At 39.9% G+C, this 6,266-nt stretch overlaps 1 pseudogene; it reads right to left on the reverse strand.

The window, feature by feature from the left end:
- Positions 1-4,874: 4,874 nt before the first annotated feature.
- Positions 4,875-5,876, reverse strand: LOC143628537 (4-coumarate--CoA ligase 2 pseudogene; annotated as a pseudogene).
- Between the last annotated feature and the right edge of the window lie 390 nt (positions 5,877-6,266).

Here is a 6,266-nt window from a genome sequence, read left to right on the forward strand (position 1 = left end):
AGTGAAGCGCACAAATCTCGGTATTCTATTCATCCTGGCGCTGATAAGATGTACAAGGATTTGCGCATTACTTATTGGTGGCCCGGTATGAAAAAGGATATTGCTGTGTTCGTAGCTAAATGCCTGACTTGTTCTAAGGTAAAAGCTGAACATTAACGCCCATCTGGTTTGCTCGAACAACCAGAAATTCCTACGTGGAAATGGGAATGTGTAGCGATGGACTTTATTACCAAGTTACCTTTGACAACAAGCAAACATGATAGCATTTGGGTAATAGTGGATCGATTGACTAAGTCTGCTCACTTCCTGCCCATTCGTGAAAACTACCGTGTTGAGCAACTCGCGCAGCTTTATGTCAAGGAAATTGTCTGCCGCCATGGTACTCCTTTGAGCATCATATCCGATCGCGATGGCCGTTTTATATCTCGCTTTTGGAAATCTCTCCAATCTGCGCTAGGAACTCGCTTGGACATGAGTACGGCATATCATCCCCAGACTGACGGTCAGTCTGAGCGAACTATTCAAACTCTTGAGGATATGCTCCGATCTTGTGTTCTTGATTTTGGAGGTAATTGGGATTCACACCTGCCTTTGATCGAGTTCTCTTATAATAACAGCTATCATTCCAGTATCGGTATGGCCCCATTTGAAGCACTTTACGGTCGTAAGTGCCGCTCCCCGATTTGTTGGAGCGAAGTGGGAGAAGCTCAAATCACAGGACCCGAACTTGTTCAAGAGACAACCGATAAAATCGCCAAGATCCGTGATCACCTACTGACTGCCAGAAGCCGACAGAAGAGTTACGCAGATCGTAGGCGGAAGCCTCTCGAATTTCAAGTTGGTGATCTTGTTCTCCTCAAAGTGTCGCCTTGGAAAGGTGTTGTCCGCTTTGGGAAGAAAGGTAAGCTTGCTCCTCGTTATGTTGGTCCATTCAAGATTCTCGCGCGTGTAGGAAAAGTTGCCTACAGACTTGACCTGCCGCCCGCGCTCAGTAATGTGCATCCAACGTTCCATGTATCCAATCTCAAGAAGTGTTTAGCTGACGAGAACCTTCACATTCCACTTGATGAAGTTCAAGTTGATGAAACTATGCATTTCGTTGAGAAGCCTGTTGAGATTATGGATCGCGAGGTTAAGCAAACCAAGCGCAGTCGCATCCCTATCGTGAAAGTTCGTTGGGAGTCCAAGCGCGGAGCCGAGTTTACATGGGAAAGGGAAGATCAAATGAAGATCAAGTACCCGCACCTGTTCTCTGCGCAACCTACTTCGAGATAAATTTCGGGACGAAATTTCTTAAAGTAGGGGAGACTGTAACATCTGCCCCGATCCGACCCAGGTACCCGTTTCTCTGACCCGATCTCTTTCTTTTATGATTTAATATTTATACTTATATTTTACTTTTACTAATAATATATATTTTCCTTCCCGCCTCTTTCTCTCTCTTTCTTTCCGCCGTCCCGTCCCTCTCCTTCTCTCTTTCCGCCTTGTTTCCCTCTCTTTGCTTGTCCTTTGTTCCTTCCCGCCTAAGGATGTCTGCGCAGCTCCACGCGCCAGACCCCTTACAAGGAATCCTGCGTGAAGACCACCTGTTTCAGCGATACGCGAGACGAACTCTTCTCGCAGCGCGCTAAGAATTGTAATTCTTCTCGCAGCGCGCTAAGAACGGTAGTTCTTCCCGCGACGCGCTAAGGATTTGTAGTTCTCGCAGCGCGCTAAGAATCGTAGTTCATCCCTCGACGCGCGAAGAATTATAGTTCTTCCCGCGGCGCGCTAGGAATTTTAGTTCCTCCCGCGGCGCGCTAAGAAATGTGATTCTTCCCGCGGCGCGCTTAGAAATGTATTTCTTTCCGCGACGCGTTAAGGTTGGTTCTGTCTGCCTTCGCGCTCGCGCTCTCTTGACCTTCTGTGTCTGCCTTCGCGCTCGAGCTTTCTCGCGCTAAACCCTTTGAGTTTTCTTCTGTTTAATCTAGCCGTTGCTTTTGTGTTGTCTTATCTTTTGTGCTGTTGACCTAATCTGCTTTATGTCTGAAAAGCCACTTTTGGCGCAGCATGCGCACCAACCCCATTGGTTGGCAGATAAAGTGACTGACATTATCTTTTGAGATCTGCTTTTGCCATGCTTGACCAGTACCTTTATCTGATCTGCCCATGCCTTTTTACTGTTAGCCTGTCAGCTTTATCTTGCCCCCTGCAGCTGCCATATCTTTTGATATCTTTTGCTTTTGGAATCTTTTGCTTTTTGAGATCTTTTTCCCCTTTTCTAGGGATTGTGTTCCCTAGGGTTTCTCTATAAATAATAATATTATTTTTCCTAACACATCACACACAAACACTTAATTTAACCTCCTCCTTGCTCTCTCTGCCGCCTTCCTCTCTGCCTCCGTCTTCCTTTCTATTCTGCCCTGCTTTTCCGGTAATATATATATTATATATAATAATTTACTTATTAATTATGCTAACTTGTAATCAAGACTTAAAACAAATCATTAAAACGATAATCTTATTTATAGGTTAACTTGTGCTTGTTTAAAGTTGGTTCTTGCTTTATCTTATACCGCATCGTTTATCAAGTGAGTAATCCCGTACCTAATCCCTTTTATTTTTAATGTTTTGGGATGTTCATGTGTTCATACAAACTTAGTCTTAAACTGTTTATGAACTTTAGTCGCGCAGTATCCCATGTGTTGAGGACGTAGACTTGGCTGTTTATTTGTATGTGTGGATCATTAACCGTCTTGTCGGTCTATTCCGCAGTTCTCATGGTACCATTAGATGAACACGGGAGAACTATCGTTTATGATTTTCTCTTTTGTTTACACATGCACAGTTTGTCTTGTTTGTGAGCTCAATTGTGAGCACTGGCAGTCTTATGAATCTTAGAGTTGGTCCCGATCGGATTACACCCTTGTTGAAAACCAGACATACACATGTTGCGCGCAGATTTATTGTTATCTATGTATTATATTAAACTTGATTTCTCACCAACACGCAAGTGTTTGACGTTTATTTTAACACATGTTCAGGTTTGCAGTAGCTGTTTTGGAGCTTGTGGACACATAGGAAGTTTCTTTATTTTGGACCTAGATTAAAATGTATCAAGACAAGTTTTTACTGTTCGAATATTATGATTTATGATATATTGATTTATGATGATTTGTTATCTTGTGTTTACCTTGCGCGTGCGCGAATGAACGTATTTAATAAATATTGACACCCAATAGTGTCACGAGTAATGAAACAATATGTGGCGTCCCGATGTATAATCCGCCTTTGGTCGGGGTGTTACAATCTGTTTGTCAGACAAAAGTTTCACGGACAAACACAAACAAATTCTTGTCCGGTTCGATTTAATCCGTTTACAACCCTAGTTATTTAGTATTAATACTATTATAAACTTTCAAAAAAAGTTGCTATTATAATTTTACACAATTTCACGTGGCCAAGAATTATATGGCTTTTAATTCTCACAAAATAACAACATTAATTAACCACATAAAATCAGTTGGGTAGCGTGACAAAGGATAATTCGAGACAAAGATCTTAGGGGTTTAGGGGTTGAGAGTTTGAATGCAACCAACATTGCCATACTTTGCTAAATGGTGGTCAAGATATAATAACTTAAGTCCACTATGTGGGTTAAAGTTATATATGTTGTAAGGGGGTACGGGATTCCTTATTTTAGCTCCTACATATTTTATGTATAATAGCCCTATGATGACGTGACGTCATATGACATACAACGTTTCTTCTTGTAAGGTTTAAGTAGAATGGCAAATTAAAGTATTATAAAAATAGTAATTCTATATTAAAAAATTGCTGTAATTAATGTTGATGTAAATCGTAAGTATGAAAAATTTAAGTGATAAAAATAATAATTCTATATTATTAAAAGATACTGTGAACTCAACTAGACGGTTTAATAAAATTTTGTTGACTCACCAACTCATCAAGTTAAGCATGAAGTTATATTTGAACTTCAAACATATCAAATGTACCAACTATTAATACGGCAATGAACTTGGTATTGATATATCTTGGTTTTATATTCAACTACAAAACCGTATCCCATACTCTTATTTCTAGTTTAATAGGGTTGTCCAAACCGTTCATCACTCGAACTCACTCACCACTCACTCAGAATTTACTCGAAAAATGTTCGTTCGTATTTTTTCTCGATTGAAAACGAGCCGCTCCGCTTGGTTCGATTTGTAAATGAGCCAAATAAAAAGCAAAGGTCGCTCGGTTCGGTTTAACTTGGATATTTGTTAATTTATTTTATATATAATTATATATGTACAAATATATATAATTTGTCTTTATAATTATCTTGAATAATGAAATACTATATACTATATATGATTATTTTTTAATTACTGAATATCTTCAAGTACTTTATATAATTAATAAGTAAAAAGTAATTATATTGAGTATTAAATATTTCGATATTGTAGATAATTATAAGAACACTTTAATTGCGCATATATAATTGCATAAATAATTATTATTTTATTATTATTATTTGTTTTATATACATTATCCAATTTCAAACTTTAATTTTATAAAAATTTGCAACTTAAATTATTTTCATTTATATTATATGTAATTTCAAACTTTTTTCTTAAAAACAAGTGATAAAAAGAAAAAAAGCAATGCTTAGAAACTCGCTCGATACTGCTAGAAAAATGCTCGCTTGATCTGGTTCGATTTTGGTCTGGTTCGATTTGTATACGAGCAAGCCTCTGCTTGGTTCAGCTTTTGTCGTGAACAACCCTATTGTTTAATGTGATTAAAATTTACCTGTTGATATGCTAGTTACTTAAATAAATCACCTTCAATAACCATTGATATTTTTGATACCGGTACTGATATGGTAGTCATACCTGGCCAAATGTTGCATTCGGAAACTTAGTTCTGACGGTATCTTCAGGCTCCTTCCCCAACGGCGAACCGGACATCACCGGCCTCACTGACGATAAATCATACTTATCCACCAATTCTTCATTATTCGCAATCGCTAACATGATCGGCGGCATAACCGGACCGATCGTCACCTTATACTTCTCAATCAGCTCCAAAAACGACACAATATCAAACTTTTGCATGATTAATATCGCTGCACCCGTGTGTAATCCGCACAATAAAATCGCACTCAACGAGAGAATATGAAACATCGGTAACACACACATCAACACATCCCTGCTATGGATCCATAGATTCGGATTCTCTCCATCCACTTGTTGCGCAACGCTCGTCACGAGCCCCTTGTGAGTCAACATCACTCCCTTTGGTAGTCCCGTGGTACCCGAAGAGTACAGGAGTGCCACCACGTCATCACTTGAGATCTTAACATTCGGCAATTTAGTTTCTTGTTAACTCCGAGTAGTGCAAACATCCTTTTGGAGCCGAATCGATGCATATTACCTATTAGACATAGGTTGTGTTTGTTTTTGATTAAAACATCTGCAGGAGGGGTGATGTCTGCAGGCGCGCAGACATCACCCATGAAGACTGTTTGTTTTTTTTTTAAGATAAGATCTGAAATCAGCTTCTTTTATCTTAAAAAAGAAGCTAAAAATTATTGCTTCACACATCTTCACCCTACCTGCTCTCCTGCTGCCTCCTCTCCAACCATCCAAAAACAACAATAAGCATCCCATAAACTCCGGCCAGATATGATTCACCTCCGTCATCGCCTCCGGCAACTTCATCGTCGCAAAAATCCTCATCACCCCACCGGAAAACTCAGCACTAGCCTCCGGCACTTCAAACGCAATCTTCCCTTCAACAATTGACGAGTATGAGCTAATATTATACGTCTTCACCGTCATCGATCCGTTGGAACCCTTGAACGCGATAAACGATTGAGCCCCCGCCATTCCGGTCCCGATGGGATTAATCGCCCATGCCACCCATCCATTTCGAATCCGGTGTACAACGGTGAGGAAAACGGGAGAAAGAGTAGGGTCGCCGGAAATACGCCGTTTGAGACGCCGGACACGTCGCCGTCACGGTTGGAGACGGAGGAGACGTCTTCTGGCGACGACGAAGACGTTTGTGGCGGTGGTGATTCGAATAGTAACAATGGAGTTTCTTCTACATCGTCTTCTGGAACTCCTTGTACTTCCCTTTCTTGGTGATATTAATGAATTAATAAATAATTTATTAATTAATGTGTTTGTATTTTCAGTTTATGCAGACAGTGTTAACTTATAAAAACAAACAGTCTTATTTTTTCAGCTTACAGAGCTTCAGACCACATCTTCAGC

The sequence above is a fragment of the Bidens hawaiensis genome, unplaced genomic scaffold (assembly GCF_021521415.1).
Source record: "Bidens hawaiensis isolate Kalapana, Puna unplaced genomic scaffold, B.hawaiensis_p1.1 tig00005019_1, whole genome shotgun sequence".
Classification (NCBI taxonomy): Eukaryota; Viridiplantae; Streptophyta; class Magnoliopsida; order Asterales; family Asteraceae; genus Bidens; species Bidens hawaiensis.